We start from the raw sequence: 19,676 nt of genomic DNA, 5'->3' as shown, positions 1-19,676 counted from the left end.
GTCTTTGTGCAGTGTTGAGAGAGGCCGGTAAAGGGATTCTTCTCCTACTTATTCTTCCTATTTCCAAATATGTGTGTGTGTGTGTGTGTGTGTGTGTGTGTGTGTGTGTGTGTGTGTGTGTGTGTGTGTGTGTGTGTGTGTGTGTGTGTGTGTGTGTGTGTGTGTGTGTGTGTGTGTGTATGCACAACCTCACACACTCTGCCTCCTCTACCTTTGTGTCTAGATGTGTGTCTGGATGTGTGTGTGTGTGTGTGTGTGTGTGTGTGAAAGCTAGGTTGCACTCTCTCTCTGCTGCTATAGGTTGTGCTACAAAGCTCAAAACTTGAGCAATACAAGTTGCTGAAATTGCCAACGCTACCTTGAAGTCTATCAATGTTGCTAATTTTCATTCGTTTCTTAATTAAAAATTTGAGCCATCTACTATCTTCTGCCTTGCACTACCTACAAGAGGTTTTTCACATACAATGTGAGCTTTAATCCAACATTTGTTGTAGAGAGAGTGTTGAATCCTCTCTCTCCCCCTAACTTGATTGAGAAATACTCCCAAGCTTGGAATCAAAAATATTTTTGTCTATTTTAAGCTCATTGAGTTCACCTTGTCTCAAAGGTTTACTCTGCATACTATTCTCATAGTGTATTCAATGTTTGATGGTTGAAATTATGCTTAGAAATTATTTATGGTCGATGGCGATAGGTAATAGATCTCTCACTTTGTGCTTATTTGGGTTCAGGCCATCTGGCTGACGGACATCCACTATTCTAAGCATACATTCTCAATGTCAAACTATAAAATTAAGAGTCCAAGAAGCAACTGCCAACCATGTATAATAATCAAAATAAACTCAAAGAAATTTAGTCATTCATGAAATATTTGGGAAAGATCAATTCAAAACATTTTAATCTTGTAAACATGAGTATCATACACCATTATATAATTATGTCATGAAAATTAATTTCATTTTCCATCTTAAATTGACCATTTAAGTTTTAAAAAAATAAAACAGAACAAGAGAAACTGATTAAACTGCTTATAGACCTATTTCACTCCAAGGCTTGGGACCAAAGAAAAGAATATTATAAAAGAGAAAGGATAATCGCTATTTAATTATTCCAAGTCAAAAATACAAGTAAAGGAAGGATAAGTCTATCCCGAGCAACCTTGATCAAAGGTACATGACAAAAGGGGCTAATTAAAGAAATTATAGGAGTTTAAAATAGAAACTAGTAGTGTCAATTTTAAGTGATCAAATTTACTTATTAGACTCCAAGTATGAAGTCTAGAAAGTCTTAGGGTAAATTTTAAATTTTCTAGAGATAGTCTTAATAGCAAGTCTAAATTTAGAAAGTTTTGGAACCAACTTCATAGAACCTCCCAAGGATTGTGCTAAGGTTTTGAACAAGAGATTAAGCTTCAAAGCCCAAGGGCAAATTTAATTTTACTAGAGCTCGTTCTAATTTTGCAGGTCCTAAATTAGTAGGTAGATTCTAGTCGACGGGACAGCTTCATAAAACCTCCAAAGGATAGTTCAAAAGTTTTGCACAAGACCTAGTTGAATTGAAGGTAAGATTATAGTTTTTAATTAATGCGAGGGGGAAAGTAAAAGTCCAAGGTCAATCCGGTCCCAACATATTTAAAAATTGACTCTAGTCCTTCTCTTCTAAGTTTGGTTAGGCCACATGTCCAAAGTAGCTTGCATTTGCCTTATGGAAAGTTGAACAAGTGTGTGTGTGTGTGTGTGTGTACACTTGCCAACAAAGGGAAGAGGGGCGAGTTGTACAAGATTAGCAAGGAAGGGGGGGGACATGTTAGCATAAGCATTGAGCTGCACTACATGTATTCAATTGTCATTGGTCCGTGCAATAGTACTCCATTTGAGAACTTTTGACAAGTGGAGGATGAGAAAAAAGAGAGGGCTCTCTCTCTCTCTCTCTCTCACACACACACACACACACACACACACACACAAGTGCCCCTTGTGGCAAAGCAAGTGCTCCCCCCCCGCCCCCCAACACACACACACATGGGAACTCTTGAGATCGTCTCTATGCTCAAGCACTTGGCTATGGATGAAAATCCAAGAACATGAGCTCATATTATTATTCTATATCTTATAGGTATGCTAAGGGCTTGCTTATCGAGTAAGCATATATGAGATACTACTTATTTGCTTAAGAAACTTCTTTTCACCCACACCTACCTCCACCCCACAATTATTTCCTATTTGTTGGGTGTTTAGGGCTTGGGAAGGAAAGTTACACCGTGGAATTATGAAGCTCATCATCTTCTTGGTTTGAGGAAATCTCCACAAGAGCACAAGCTTGTATCATCAAGAAAATGTACTCCTCAACAAGTTGTTAATCTTGATTGTGTTATTACATTCAAGTTATGTGCAAGATTTGATGTTCTATGTGTGAAGATGATGCAATGATAGTACCCTTGCACAATCTATGGTTCTCTAGAACCTCTTAGAGGAGAACTCTCCTTTATGTAATTGAACAATTCTCTAGCATTGGTATCAAAGCTAAGGTTTCTATTTTCTTTCCTAAGAAGAGAGTTCCTTTAAGAAGAGAGTTCCTTCAGTAATCTATGAAAGTTTGGGTTTGTTCATTGCAATAGGGTAAGTGAGACTTGGATTGACTATCTTGGTTGGCATGCCTCCTTACAAGGTACATGAACACCATAAGGAACTATGGTATTAATAATGAAGCATTTTTAGAATTGCACATGGATAAACCATTTGGGCTATTACCCACTCAATAGGAACCGATGTCAACTTGGCATTGTTAACCCACTCCACTACTTTTTGCAATTAAGAATATACTAAAGCACAGGTGTAGTTACTTGAGTGATTATTTTCAAAGGTTAAGCGAATTAATAACCAAAGTTTTGGAAGTGCCAAGGAAGAGCTAGCATACACATAAAAGAAACTCTAATCATTCCACAACATATCAAGAGAATATGATTAATATTGACAGCTTGGATTTAGCACATGGTGTAACCATTGATGGTGATGGAAGAGTTTTTAACTATCTTGTTGGAAAACTTCAAGAAGCTATGGGAAACCCTACTTTGCAAGCAGAGGTTTAAAGTTGAATACGAGAACTTGAAGAGAGCTCTTGTGAGGCTTCCTAGTGAGACCTTGAAAAGAGGAATCTCTTTGGGTAATGAGGAGGAAATACTTTGGGTAATGAGGAGGAAATACTGAAAAGACCTTCAAGGCAAATTGTTCAAAAAAAGCCATGCATCAAGAACTTTCAAGGAGGCGTATGAAAGTGACACCCCCATTACCTTTGAAAGTGATGCAGCCCCAAGAAGGAGACGATGGAAGGGGGCAAATGGGAAACACATACAATAATACACACACGCCTCTCTATGACTCAAGTGGAACACCCTGATGCTCTCAAGAAACAACATTGAACAACCAAAATTCCTTGCAATCACTGGCCTACGCACACCGAAGGACACAATCACACAAAAAGCTTATTGCATTCCAATTGTCATAATTGCTTCTCGATTCTCAATTGCACACACAACACCTCTCTCTCCCTCTCTCTCTTTGCACTCATAATATTTGGCTTGAGGGGATCACACACAACCTACACACGCCAACACCGTTGCACAAGAGAAGAGAAGAGAAGAAACGAAGGGATGTCGGAGACAACACTAGAGACGATGCAATCAAAGCTTGCTTCTTTTCTAGATGATTGGCTATGGTGCAGCATACACAAAAAGACTCTCTCACATCTCTCTCCTTCTCTATTTTACAATAATAGGTTAAAAAATTACAATATCTCCTACCTCGTGCCAAATTAACCTGCGTGTGTGAGATGCAAAAACAAACGAAGCGGCATTTTCTTGCTCCATGGATGCCAATTTTTACAAAAAAAATGAGTTTTGAAAAATTTTACATAATGAAAAATTTTGGCCTCCCTTATGTAGCCAAGTTAAGCCACTCACCCACTTTCCTTTTTATTACTAACTACATGGACTACACTCAAATTGCCTTGCATAGCCTAAGAGGCTTTTCACATGAAGAAACCTTTTTTAAAGCATCGAAACACTACACTTGATTTGCATAACTACATAAATCATACAGAGCCCGAACTCTTTTGTCGGCATTGGGTTTTCATGCATGCTCTAACATTATGGCACACATGTGTAAGCACCATTGACACTACTTTCAAGGGTTCAGGCATTGACCTTCCTTGGTTGCACCATCATTGACCACCTCCCTAGTTGAGCGTTCATGCTCAACCAAAAGCATGTTTATTGAACTTGAAACATGCTAAGTCTTATTTGCATTCTTGCATATCATCATCAGGTTGGTTGTATATACCCCTGCATCACAGAAAGGCTGCCACCCAGATCAAATGGCCAACCTCTTGCCACGTTACGCAATAACACATTCCCACCTCCTCGGTCAAACAAAAACCTATGGGCATCACCATCCATACGTAATACCCAAATGTAGAGAAATTACGGGCCCAATGCTCAAGTGGTGAACGAGGTGGATATTGTGGTGATGATGCCACCAATGCTTCCACACCGCCTTGCAAGCATTGAGCACCCATTCTTGCCTCCTCATTAGTGTTACCACACCTCCTACACAATTGCCATCTACTTTACAATAAGGCTTCCTAGACTTCATACTTGGAGTATAATGAGTAAATTTAGTTACTGAAAATTTAGATAGCTATTTTCTTTTTTTGGACTCTTATAATTGCTCTAATTAGCCCCCTTTGTTTTGTATCTTTGATCAAGGTTGCTCAGGATAGACTTGTCCTTTCTTAACCTGCACCTTTGACTTGGGATAACTAAATAGCTCTTTTATAGACTTCTTTCCTTTGGTCCCAAGCCTTTGACTTAAGTAAGTCTATAATCACTTTAATCAATTTCTCTTGTTCTCTTTTATTTTCCCCAAACATAAGATGGAAAATAATTTTAAAAGTTTAGAAATTAATTTTCATGACATTATATCTCCCTTGAAATCATAGTCATCCTTGACTATGGAGTGTGAAAAATAAAAGTTCCACATATGGTATACTTGAACTACCAAAACCGTGGCAATGAAGCTCACTCCTGAACAAGTGGCTCTATGGATGACTGCACCATTCCAAACAAAAAAAAAAAACCTTGTAAACCTGTGTATCTACCACTTGCAAGCTATACCTAGCTCATTCTATATTTGCATATGCATAAATAGCATAACTGCACAAAATTGTGCTAAAAAACACTCTCTAAAATGACCCACACAATCATATATGAGCACTATTTGTGTCGCATAATCTACACTAGTGGAAAGAATATGCAACCTATGAGAAAAATGCCAAGAATTTTGCACACACTACCTTGTTGGTCGAAAAAATCAACAAATAATTAGACATGCAAAACAACCAGCCACTTGTGGTTATAAATGCAATCTAGGAGCCAAACTCGCTCGTGGGAAATCCATTTTGAAAATGGTTGTCGGAGCCATATGTGTTAGATGTGTGTCGTTGAAGGAGGAAAAATGGAGAACCGTCAAGCCAAAACACTGAGGAGATAGTGGAGAGCCGAGCCGCTCTTGAAGTGGGCTAGAGGATAGCTGATGCCATTCTCTCTCAATGTGTCTCCTGCTAAGTCAAGTCCGGGATGTTGAGGAGTGATTGTCAGAGAAAAACCACTCCAGAATGGGTGTGGGAGAAAAGTTGACGGTGAGGATACACTAGAGGAGAGAAAAACCACTTTTTCTTGCTCTTGCTATGTCAAAGCTAAGAAAAACCTGGTCGATGCCATCTTTTGTCAATGGATGGAAGTTCTCAGCGATGTTGTAGCCCCGACGCTCAAGGAGATGCCGAGCGGATGCGCCAAAGTCGTAATTCGAGGCTTGACAAGAGAGGAGTAGCCAATGATACAAAGCCAATATGTGTCCTCACAATCCAAAGCCTAAAGGTGAGGTCCAAATCTTGCCAAAGATTCTTCGATGTCGAGGCTTCTATCTTTGTGGGCTGTCAAATCAGCCCTTCGGGCTCTCTCTCTTCCCATGTCGCTCTCAATGACGAGTGTGTGTACACACTCTAAGAGAAAAAAATATTGCTCAATTTTTTGTGTTTTTCCAAAGTGCTCTGCAACTTTGCCCATTTCTACCTTTCTTTGCAATATGTGTGTGTGTGTGTGTGTGTGTGTGTGTGTGTGTGTGTGTGTGTGTGTGTGTGTGTGTGTGTGTACACACAATGACACAACCTTCTAAAGTTCCAAGCTCTACCAACACTGGTCCCCTTGTTTTTTTATATTACCTGATACCTGCTTGATTTCAATTCTAGCTGCTGGACTAGTTTCTATTGTAGGTTGTGATACTAACAAATGCTTGCTTGATCGCTTTCACTTGATGCAAGCTAGTGCTACAAGTCCTAGCTTGATGCTGCCTTGCTCAATTCCCATCGTTGATGGCTACCCAAGAGCTGTAAACTCCCTTTGCCTTTTAATCCAAAGATTGCTCAATTTAATTCCCTTGATTGTTCTCAAGATAAAAATGTGCTCCTACTTTGCAATGTGTCTCCCTATTGCAAGGTCTACTCATTAACTAAAGATTTTCTTGACCTGCTCTTCCTCTACTCTGTCAAGATTCACTTATTTTTGCAGATTACCATGCCCAATTCTTTACAAAGATTTAAGATCTCCTTGCTTTTGATTATCTACTTGATCCTCTGCTTGTAATTCCAACATTGCCTTGCTTGTAGATATGATTCTCTACATATGCCCAAATTCTCCAAGCCCAAGAGATGCTCTAAGATAAAAAATCCACCGCATCTCCTCCCAATGCACCTTCTCCTTTCCGGATCTACCATTGTTGAGCACATGAAGCTCAATCACCATTTTTGAGAGCTTTGGGTGTGGCCATTTGAAGGTTTGTTTGACCGCCTGCGACTCCAACCATTTCTAGCTACCAAGTGACCACTCTCTCTTTGACCACATTTCTTTCTCCACAAGTGCATTTTGCATAGCCAATTGTATTTCTTCATCTAAACTCTCAAGGATATATAAACACTCAACTAAAGGGTTACCATCCCAACCTTCTTGTGAAGCTAACCGTAGACTAGGAATTACAAACTCCCATGGCATAATTGATTCTTGGCCATATATCATTTTGAAAGGTGTACAATAGCCACTTTGTAAGAAGTACGATAAGACCATAGAGATGATGTCAACTTCAAATCACAATCTGTGCGATGAGCTTCCACTGTTTGGTCAAGATAGAAATTAAGGTCTTGTTAGTGCTCTTAGCTTGGTCATTTGCTTGTGGATAATATGGCGTAGACCTATGGTGGGCTATCATGAAGTTTTTCGTGAGTTCCTTTATCACTCCATTTATTAAATGAGTGCCATTGTCACTCAAAATCTCAAAGGGACAACCAAATTGTGTAATAATGTTTGCAAAGAGAAACTTGGCAATTGACCTTGCATCAACCTTATGGGTCACCCTGACTTTTTCCCACTTTGTCACATAGTCAGTGGCAGCAATAATATATCGAGATTGAGTGTTATGAGCTACCAGACTAATTGGGCCTACAAAGTCTAAACCCCATCTTTCAAATGGTTGAGTCACTTTAATAGGATGCAAGGGCATCTTATCCTTTCATTGTGTGATCTTGTAACGTTGGCATTCATCACACCCTTTTGCAAAAACTGATGTATCTTTGAATACGGTAGGCCGTAATAGCCTGATTGCAACACCTTTCTAGCAGTTAGTTCCCTCGAGAAGTGTCCTCCGTCTATAGCGATGTGGGCTTCTTGCACTATGTATAAATACTCATCCTCACGAGCACAACGTCTAAGAATATCGTCCTTCCCTAGCTTGTAGAGAGTTCCTGCAATTAGAGAATAAGGTTCACATTCCTTTAACAGTTTTTGAGCTATATCCTTACAAAGCTCTTTGGGTGGAAAACCGTTAACTAAAAATTTCACAATCTTCTCACTCCATTCAGGCATGGTCTCGACTAGGAGGAATAGGGAAGTATCACCGGGCAATTCATCATCAATTCCAGAAGGGGCTTCACCATTGGATATGGGATACAAATGATCCACCATGACGTCTTTATTGGGTCTCACCAAAATGATAAAATCAAACTCAAGAAGAAGGTTTATTTATAGATACAAGAATGCTTGATGATCAACATAGAAAACAAACTTGTTGGCAAGAAGGTAGTAGCGAAATTTATTTACTGCATAATCATAGCTAAACCTTCCCGCTCCGTAGTGGTGTAGTTCCTCTGAGCATCATTTAATTGATGACTTGCAAAGCTAATGGGGTAGTCAAATTTATGTTCTCTTGGTTGAGCTAGAACATAGCCAATAGCAAAGTTGGATACATCAATATGCACATGGAAAATCACATTCCAATCAGGCACTCCTAAAATGGGAGCACTTGTTGAGGTCTTGTTTAATAACTCATAAGCATGGTCACACTCCGCAGTCTAGTGGAACTCAATAAGAAGTTTGTAATGAGCTATCTCGACAAAGTTTAAAATAAACCCGCCGGCAATAACCAACATGGCCCATAAATCTTTGAACTCCTTTATAGTTTTCAGGTGGTGGAAAATTGGAAATGGCCTTAATTTTGCTCTTATCTGCGGAAATTCCATTTTTGGACACTATATGCCCTAAAATGACTCCATGTTTAACCCAAAGTTGGCATTTGAAAGGGTTTCATGAGATGCGATACAACCTGCACTTTTCGTAAACATGATAGATGTTCTTCCCAAGAGGAATAAACACAAAGGTCATCTAAGAAAACTTTGCAAAACTCCCTCAAACATTCTCTAAAAGTAGTGTTTATTAATCTTTGGAAGGTAACAGGGGCACTCGTTAAGCCAAATGCCATAACAGGAAATGCGAACACTCCAATTTCAGTTATAAAAGTAGTTTTAGCTTGGTCCTCTAGTGTAATTGTGATTTGATTGTATCTAGAGACCCATCTAAAAAGCTATAAGCTTCCTTCCCTGCAACTCTTTCAAGCACATGTTTCGAATATGGAAAGGGGTAATTGTCTCTCTTAGTGTTGGCATTGACCTTCTTGAGATCCACACACACTCTAAGTTTCCCATTCTTTTTTGTCACAATAACTATTGGAGACACCCATTCTGAATGCTCAATAGGGTATATGAACCCGCACAAGATTTTCAATCTCTTCTTGAAAAATCTTTGCATACTTAGGATTCATTGGGTAGGGTTGTTGCTTGGCTGCTTTGGCCATGCTATTCATGAGAATTGTGTGTTGCACCACGGATATCATGATATGTCCAAGAAAATATATCCTTGAATTCCTTAAGAAGTTATTTAAGTACACACTCCTCAGTCTCTATCAGATCTTGGGCAATGAAAATAGGTTTGGCCTCCTCACCTGGGTCTGCTAACTATTGTTGGACCATCATAGACTCTATTTCCTTAACTAACACTGGACCATCATAGACTCCATTGCTTCCATCGATAGGTGTTCTTTGTGCCTTTTCCTCTGTGGTGTAGGATTTGAAATGATCAGGTACAGGGTGTAAGTTTGTGGAGTCTTGTTGCTCTGTGGACTGTGATTTCTCTTTTGCTTTCTTTTGTTGTTGAGCTAACTCTTGATTTTGTTGTCTTCTTATGGTACGGCTCAACTTTGGCTTCCTTGTAGCCTAGCTATGCGATTCAATGGATTATGGACTACACCACACAACGATTTGAAGGTATTCACCCCATTTATCTACCAACTTTCGATGAGCATCACATGCCCCCATATAATTAAGCCATTCTACGGTAGATTATTTTTCATTTATTCTAGCACGCACATTTGCTCGATATCGTCGCCTCTTATATCTCTTACTCTTCTTGTCTAATTTTTTATTATGACCTTCCTCTAGTGAAGAGTCACTAGATGAATTTATACTCGTGTCTTGTCCTCTCCCGGATAGTAAAGCACCACTACATGGTGGCCCAATGCCTACATAGTACCTACAAGAGTGTATCAATCATATGCACCTACATGTCCTTATACTCACATAGCTCCTACCCTTCCCATTGTTTCAACAACTTATGCTCCACAACCACAACATCTAAGCTCTTATTTCAATGGGACCATACCAGCTAGCATTAGCATGTCACATCCCACTTTTTCTATGCCTAGGGCCACATATATGAACTTTGGGCTACCACATGGCACAACACCGTACCAAACTTGGAACCCAAGGGCTTCTTATACGCCAAGCCCAATGCCAACCCCCATTCCACATGTAGTCCCGAGAGCACCTGTCCCCACTATACCTGCTCACTTAGGTGACTTGGCAACATTTTCTCAAGCTATTGGTCGATCCATTGATGAAAATATGCGTAACACACCTTATAGAGAACCTAGAAGTAAGATAGTACAAATAGCTAAGCTCACACAAAAATTGTGGAGACATGGATGTGAGAAAGCATATCGAAGTGTTTGAACAAATATGCGACTCCCTAGGAGAACACAATGACCTGCATAAGAGTAATGCTTTAAGCCTGATGTTAATTGGAAAGGCTGGGAATTGGTATAGAACCCTAAGAATGGAAGAGAAAACGATTTACCCTACTCTTAGGAGATTGTTCTTGAAAGAGTACGTATGAGAGGGATTACTTCGGGGTGTAGAATCTTAGCTCCAGAAAGCCCAACGAGAGGAAGGGGAGTCCATGAGAGACTTTATTAGTCGCTTGAAGCATTTGAATTCTAGTTGTAATCCAAATGAGCGCTTCAATAATAACCAATTGCTTGATAGATTCATTAGGGGACTATGACATGAGGATATCTACAATGGCCTAGTCATTAGAGGTATCACCACTTGGGAAGTAGTCACCACCAATGCGATCCAATTGGAGGATAATTTAATCATTCAAGGAGAAAGAAGTGTCAGTTGGGCCTAAATCTACTAGCTCGCAAGCATCGGGGCATGAGCCAATGACCATAAAGCCTATTGCAAAAGAGCCAAAGATATTTGAGATTACTTTAGACGAGTGTTTGTGGACACTTTCCACAACCCCATTACATTAGAACCTAGGAGTAGGGTAAGTAGAATCCGAGGTGGATTTCAAAACATTGCTCTCTCCGAAAGAATCAATTACAAGTTGTTATTTGAAGTTATAGAACTTTAGGTCTACGGATAGAAATAGCACGAAAAGACTGCCAACCACTCAATCCGACTGGAGAGTATGCTTAAAAGTTATATGAACCAATGGGTAAGCTCAAGGACACATCGAGGTAAAAACTTCAAGAGTTTGCAAAAACTCAATTTTTTTACTTTTTCTTGACATTTTAGGCCAAATTAAGTTTTGACTTGATTCATAGGCTTAAAATAGCTAATGAAAAGACTGTCCATTGAAAAAGTGTTAAAAAATGTTCATCTTAGGCCTAAAGTAAATAATTGTGATTATTTACTTTCAGCTCAAAATTGACCAAGCTTGATACCAATCACTCGTTGCATGTGTACAAACAACTTTTGTAAAGGGCCATATGATTTGGATCACCAAAGTGGCAAAAAACTAGGTAAAAACTAAAGTTTGTACTGACTTTCGGGAACTTGAGTGTAAATTGGGGAAAAATTTGTTCAAACTCAATGAAACTTGATTTATAGGCTTATATTGATGTGATAGACATGTGTACATGATCACTTGACCAAAAAGATGCAAAAAGTTGCAAGTAGTAAATAATCGCGATTATTTACATCTGCCCATTTTTCAACTTTTTTGACCAAGTTAGCATACCACTAACTTTATCACTGTCGTAGTAAGCCCACAAACCAAATTTGGTAAGATTTTGATCATTGGATTGAAAATTGTGACCAAATTTGCAAGTCAGTCTGCGGACACAAAACTGAGGACCAATTGAACAAAAAATTATCCAAACTTAGTGAAACTTGGCTAGAGAACTTAAGTTGAGGTGCTTAACAGATCTGTGTCAAGATTGGGGAAAAAAAATTACAAAAAATTAGCTGGAGTAAATAATCGCGATTATTTACATCTGCTTCAAAAATTGATAATCTTGCACATTTGAGTATACCACCAGGTCAAGCACATCAAGTAGACCACACAAATCAATTTTGGTGAAATTTGGATCACAGAAGTGAGACTTAAGCCAGATTCTTGAAACAAAAAAAACTAACAAAAGTAAATAATCATGATTATTTACTACTGCTACACAGAGACACCAATTTTGACTTTTGAACTTGTACAATGTTAGACTAACATAATACAAGACCACCAGGTAATTTTGGGTTCAATCGGATCCAAATTGGTACATGTTCACTCAGTTTCCATGTTGCAGACTAATCCTTTGATTTTTGCAAAAGGGGAATTTGAAAGTCTAAAGTGCTGACTCCCATAGCTCGATTTGAAGTGATACACATAGACCAATCACAATAGTTAGCAAAAACTATACAATTTTTGCGAAAGAATAGCTAACTTGATCAAGTTGACCCAGGAATCAGGTTGTAGACAAGGAATCGGCAGCTTGACAGAAGTTGCAATCAAGTCAAGTGGAAAAAGTTGATATAACAAGTAAATCCGACGGTAAGTACTCTATCCAGGGCTTCACAAGTCTTTATGAACCTTAGATCTGGTCGTGTACTAGGAAATCAAGGCATATTTGGAGAAACCTCCAGTAGAGTATCCACTAAAGAAAGCATGAATCAAGGCAATCCCTTGCACACTATCCTTGAAGAAGTCTTAGACACTTTTTCAGATTCAACATCTGCAATGTCTTCCTATTCGAATCACTCAAAAACCGGAACAACGGTGCGCTACAAACATATACTCTCATTTTATAAGACTAATCGCCATGGAGCTCTAGTTTACCTGGATCATAACAAAAAGTATGTTGTTCACATTGATGACCATGGTTTTGAGTTTGAAGAGGAGATCAAGGCAAACAAAGTACATGGATAGAAATGAAACTTAGTACTTACAAGTCGAAAACCCTAATGTGATAGACAATGGGGGTTAGAAGTAAACAACATAATTGTAGATATAGCAACTAAAGAAGGACCACCAGCTTAAGAATTTAAGGGATATGATCAAGTTGATTTGAAGCCTTTGAAATGGCTTAGTACGGATAATCCTAGGATCGGAATCTATTGTTGGGAGGATAGAAACGTCGAAGATCTTCTATGAACTTCGCATGCCAAATCAAGACAATTAACACCCATGAAGATCATCTATATCTTCAAGATCAAAGATAAGAGATCAACTGATCTACCAACTTACCTGTTTAGGCATTTTTATAACAATAACTTCCTTATGATGACTCATAAGGAGGTAGAACAAACCAAATATCAAGGGTACTCTATAAGGGATTGGAAATTGGGCCAAGGACCAGAAACTATTCCAAGAGATGAACACCGTGAGAGATCTTTTGAGAGTAATGTTAAGAAACCAGAAACCACTTCATCAGGAAGAAAATCGGGTGACACTAAAGCCAGTCTAGGGCTACATGAGTCACTATTTCCAATAGACGGGTTTGAAGGACTCCGAACGGGAGCAACTGCCAGGAGACTGGGAGTTGAACCAAATACACATGTCAGACCAGCTAATTTTCAAAAATGGGTAAAAAAATACAGTGGATCGGGAATCCATACGACCACTTAGCAAGCTTTAAGCAAGTGCTAAGAGCAAAATGCATATTCAATTCGAGGGGTTTGTAATGACATTAGAAGGAAAAGCATTGACATGGTTCAAAAACATTCCACCAAGGTCAGTTATGGACTTGAACACATTAGCTCAAGGATTTGTAGCTGCTTGTTCTAAAATGGGGATCAAACACAATATAGTAGCTTAAATCTATAGTTTTAAACAGAAACAAGGTGAGTCTGTTAGGGATTGTGCAACTCGAATGAAACAATACATTGCCATATGCCTAGAGCTAGAGATACCTACAGAAGAATGACTCGTATCATTGTTTTTGGAGGGACTTCTAAACAAAGAACTTCATGCTATAATGTATAGCAAGAAGCATACGACCCTAGAAGAGTGTGTGTCAGATGCTATTGACTTAGGAGACAATTGTGATATTTTCAACGAAAAAGATGTCCCTAAGGATAACCAAAGTGAGAAAACAACATTCACTAAACCAACACAAGTGGATACTGGTGTTGCACACAAGTGGATACTACTACTGCAGCACCACGTTTATCCATAAAAGACATGCTCAAAATGATGAATGACATGGTGAATAACATGCAAAAAACACCTATGAGGGGACCAGGGCAAGGGATACCTCAACAGGGGTAACCAATTAGGCCGCAGAAATGGTGTGCAATTGAGGGTAAATGGACCAACCATGAGACCATGAGCTCATCTGAGAGTGAACCGGTTGTTCTAATCAAGGTAATCACTAGAGCCCAAGCTAAGAAAAAGAAACATAACCCATCTGTCAAAAGATCAAATGAAGCAGAAACAAAAGGTATGAGACGAGGAAACAGAAACAAAGGGCTGAAATCCAGGAGAAAGCAAAGAGGCTATTCCAGGCAAAGGTGGAAGAAACTAGAATCGAAATCAAGGAGACCACCGTGAAATCTGGAGGATCAATTTTGGTTGACAAAATTTTTGAGCCTATTAATGCAGACTTGGAAGCCTACCAAGCAGGTCTTAAAGTAGCCCAAAACATGGAAAACAAATGAAAAAACTATCCTTCTCTAAACATGGAAGCAGTTAATCTTGAAGTTTATCAAAATTTGGTAAGAATCATGCAAGAGATGCTGGAAAAACAACAACCCAAGCTCGAAAGTATGACAAAACCTGAGGAGCTTGCGGAAGGAAACAATAAAGAAAAATCTGAAGTGGTGGTAGAACCCCACCTAAGAACAAAAGAGCTAGAACTTATAGTGCCGGACAACGAAGATTCCTTAGACGGAATTCCATTCGTAGAACAAGACTGGCTAGGACACTTATGGGAAAAAGTTAGAGAGATCAATGATGGGAGCCTAACTCTAAGGTCAGCTCCTATAGAGGAAGTATGGTTAGACAATCGACCTCCTGATATGGACATGGATATACCATCTTTGTATGGGGATTGTGGATCTGAAGCTTCAGGGATGTCTAAATCATTGACCTTGAAAACATTACCCTCTTACTTCAGAGAGAACGAAGATGAATCCATAGTGTGTAAGACCACTCAAGTAAAAAGAGCAGAACAAACCCTAGAAGTAGACAACATTCATTCAATGATGTCTACACCCATCAAATGCACTCTTACTTTGGGAGAACTATTGAAAATCAGACCATATCTATGGAATGATCTAAAAAAAACCCTAGAGAAGGTGGGAATAACAGGACTAATCTCAAAAAAATTGGAAAAATTGAAACACAAAATGGATAACAAAGAGATTCAATCTGTTCCAATGAACAAAGTTGGAGAATACTACGAAGGGGAAGAAGGAAACACAACCCTTCCAGTGAAATATAATGACCTATAAATCATGGCAATACTGGATAGTGTGGCATGCATAGCCATAGCCACAAAAGCAGTATGGGAATCTTGGGGACAACCAACAATTAGACAAACTCAAAGGAAATTGCAATTGGCTAATGGACACATTGAAAGACCATTAGGACTGCTTGAAAAAGTGATATTTAATTCCTGTGGGATTGAATATCAACACACTTTTGCCATAGTAGACTTTGGAAAGAAACTAAATTACGAAATCATATTGGGAAGACCTTTCATGCGACAAGTACAACTCATCCAAGACTGGGAAAACAATTATCTGTACTTCAAGAAAGTGGGATAAATAACAAGGGTTAATTTAAAAGATCAACTTATAAAGATGTCATGAAAAAACCCATACAAGAGTTCAATTCAGTCTCTTCGGCTGAAACTAAGCTTCCATCTCGGTTGAACAAAGACACTCCTATTTGGATGTGCGGAGCTTCAGGAAACGGGAGTTTAAAAAGAGAAGAATGCATCTTAGAAAGGGATTGCATGGTTGAAGCTTATGTACCTGAAACCTTTCCAGAGAATTTGTTTGAGCCATTTGAATGGACTCAAATTTTAGCAACAATGGATGTATGTATAAATACGTCTATGCCTACTCAATTTTGCAATGAGGACGGCTATGACATAATTCCCATACAAATGATTTCAACCCTTCACATTGAAGAATAAATTCACGCATCCAAGGACTTGATGAAATCTCAACAAGTCTTTTCAGACCTCTACTACAATGCAATGGATGAGTTAGAAGAACATTCAACTACCTCAAATGATTTTGGGTTGAAAAACGAACATGTGAAAGCTAAGCTACTCATGAAAGGAGGGGAGGAAAAGTTTTTTGACTTTCCTAACTAAAGACCGAGAAGACAGACATGGTATATACAAAAAAGAGACACTAGAAATTTATAAGCTAGACCTATGCCATCAGTCTGATGCACATGATTGTGTCAAGGACAAAATCATTGGCATATATCCTTCAAATGAAAATCCAAAAATCCCAAAAACATCAAGAAAAACGAGAAAGGAAATTCAAGCAAAGCCAAAAAAACAAAACAAGGGTTCAATCATGACCCAAGTTGAGCAGAAAAAGAAGTATCAAGAGTTGAAAAAGCTCTAAAGGAGATATATACGACCAAAATGCAAAGAGGATGGTAAAGATGTAATGAGTGTTCCACCCCATTACAAGAAACATACTCTCCAAGATCGAAGAATCATAGTTGAGCAACCTATTAGAGTACTATGAAAACAGGGTGAGTCCTATGAAGGACCTAAAAAAGCAAAAAAGATAGATCTGACTGAGCCAGGAGAAGAGCCTAGACTTGCCTACATTGCAAATGACCTAACGGAAGAAGAATAAGAGCTTTTGTTAAGCTTACTAAGAAGAATACCGGGATATTTTTGCCTTGTCTTACAAGGATCTCAAGGGTGTTGATCTAGAAATCTATCAACATACCATACCCATGAGAGATGATGCAAAAAAAAGTAGACAAAGGCCTTACACATGTAATGAGACATTTGCCAGAAAGATCAAAGAAGAGATTGAAAAACTAAAGGAAGCCAAATTCATTTATAAAATTAAACACACACATTGGGTGTTTCCAATTGTGGTAGTACCCAAGAAGAATGGAAAATTATGAGTGTGTGTCAACCTCAAGAAAGTGAATGCATCTACCATTAGAGACAACTTTCCTCGTCTAATCACTGAGCATGATTTAGAACAAGTTGCAAGTAAAGAATCTTACAGCTTTTAGATGGCTTTTTGGGATACAATCAACTTTTGGTTGACCCCAAGGACCATCATAAAACTACTTTTGCAACGTAATGGGGTATTTTTGCCTATCGGGTCATGCCTTTTGGGTTAACTAATGCCCCTGCCACCTTTCAAATATTGATGAGCCATGCTTTTAAAGAATATCTTAGGAATTTCTTGAAAGTATATATGGATGATCTATGCGTACATTCATCAATCCGAGCTAATCATTTTGAACACCTCAAAAAGGTATTCAAAAAATGTAGACTTTAAAAAAGTGCACATTCATGGGTAGGCAAGGAAAAATTCTTGGACATATAGTGTCTAAAAATGGCATAGCTACTGACATGGATAAAATTCATGTTATTGCTGATTTTCCTAGACCGACAACAGTCAAGTGGGTTCAAACCTTCATGGGACATTGTGGATATTACAAATGGTTCATTTACATGTACGCTATAATTGTAAAACCCACGTATAGCTTGATTACACCCTTTGAATGGACTGATGAGTGTGAAGAATCCTTCATGAAGCTTAAGCAAGCTCTCACTTTAGCTCCAATATTGAAAGCACCAGATTGGAATAAGATATTCCACATACATGTATATGCTTCCAATTTTGCCATTGTGTGTATACTAGCTTAACCATGAGACGGGAAAATTGATTTTCCTATTTCTTATGCTAGTCGACAGTTGAACATGGCAGAAAAGAATTATACCACCACAGAAAGGGAAGGATTAGGAATGATCTATGCTATAAAAAAGTATAGGCATTACCTATTAGCCAACAAAATTTGTGTTCTTTGTGGACCACCAAGCCTTATTGTACTTGGTCAACAAGCCATGCAGCATGGGAAGAATAGTGAGATGATTCATCATTCTTCTGGAAGAGAAGATCATTTGTCTAGGATTGTTTCAAGGGAACCACCTAAAGGAGTAGATGATGATCTACCAAATGCCTATTTGTTCTCCGTGGAAACGATACCTCGATGGTCGAAAAACATGGTATTATTGATGACCATAGCTCAAGTGGATTCGCAAATACCACTTCCTATTACCATCGGATTAATTGAGCAATCGGCTATGGCTATGTATCAATTACTAGCTAGTAGACAATACAAAAGAAATTGAGATGGAATATTGCTCTTATGCATTAGTCCTCAGGAGAAAACCCAATACCTAAGTCAAGCACATATTACCATAGTAGGTTTTCTCTTTGCGGAAGATCAAACTATATGACGAATCTTGAGACTTGGAGTATTTTGGCCAACTATGAGGAGTGATGTTTGCTCTTTTGTAAATGATTGTCAATGTAAAAAACAAACACCCATACCTCATATAACATTGTTCCAAATGTCGCATGTTCCTAAGTGGAGTAACTATCTAGTTACTTACTTCTCCAGCCGAATATTCTCGAAGGATATGAGTAAACGCCGTCAAAGATCAATTGAAACTGAAGCAAGAGATTATGCTCTTATAGAAAACCAATTGTATCGGAGAGGTAAGGACCAACATCTGTGTCTTTGTGCAAATGAAGATGAATATATTCCAATTATAGAACGATTACATGGTGGATTAGTTGGAGGTCCATTTTCTAGTGAGACCACTGTAAGAGCAATCTTAATGGAAGGCATACTTTTTGCAGATGCCAAGGAATATGTTCGAAGGTGTGATGCTTGTACGAGCAAAAATGCCAACACATTAGATAACATGCCCTTAAGACCAATGATGGGGGCTAGAACCTTCGCTAAATGGGATATAGATTATGTTGGGCCAATATAGCCACCTGCTTATAGAACCCAAGCTCAATATATCATTGTAGCTACGCACTCTTTGACCAAGTGGACCGAGGCTAAGGCAACTCAAAAGAATGATGCTAAAACCACCGTCGCATTCTTATATGAGTATGTGTTCACAAGATATGGACTGCCAATAGAAATTGTTAGTGATAGGGGAACTCATTTTCTCAATGAGATAATCGAGTATCTACTTAATGAATTAATGGTCATCCATAATAAATCAGCTCCCTATCACCCACAAGAAAATGGACAAGTTGAGCATACGAATAAGATTCTTAGCTCAGTATTGACTAAAGTGGTTATTTCAGGAAGGATAGACTGGGAAATGAATCTCCATGCAGCTCTATGGGCTTATCGAGTTTCATTCAAAATAGATTTAAATGCTACACCCTTTAACCTTGTTTATGGTCTTGATGCCATACTGCCAATAGAGTTTCTATTGCCGAAACTAAGGGTAGCTAAGGATCTTGAGTAGACTGGCATGAATTGTCAAAGAGACTTGAAGATTTAGAGAAGCTAGATGAGCAAAGGCTATTTGCTGTAGCTCACATCTATGCACAAAAGCGGAAACAAAAACAGTTTTTTGATTCCCATCTAATAACAAAAATCTTCAAGAAAGGGGACTTAGTTTTAGTCTATTCCCTTAAGCAAAACATTCCCAAGTTTA

This window comes from Adiantum capillus-veneris, chromosome 2 (assembly GCF_014529385.1).
Source record: "Adiantum capillus-veneris isolate H3 chromosome 2, ASM1452938v2, whole genome shotgun sequence".
Lineage (NCBI taxonomy): Eukaryota > Viridiplantae > Streptophyta > Polypodiopsida > Polypodiales > Pteridaceae > Adiantum > Adiantum capillus-veneris.
This window is presented reverse-complemented; position numbering follows the sequence as displayed.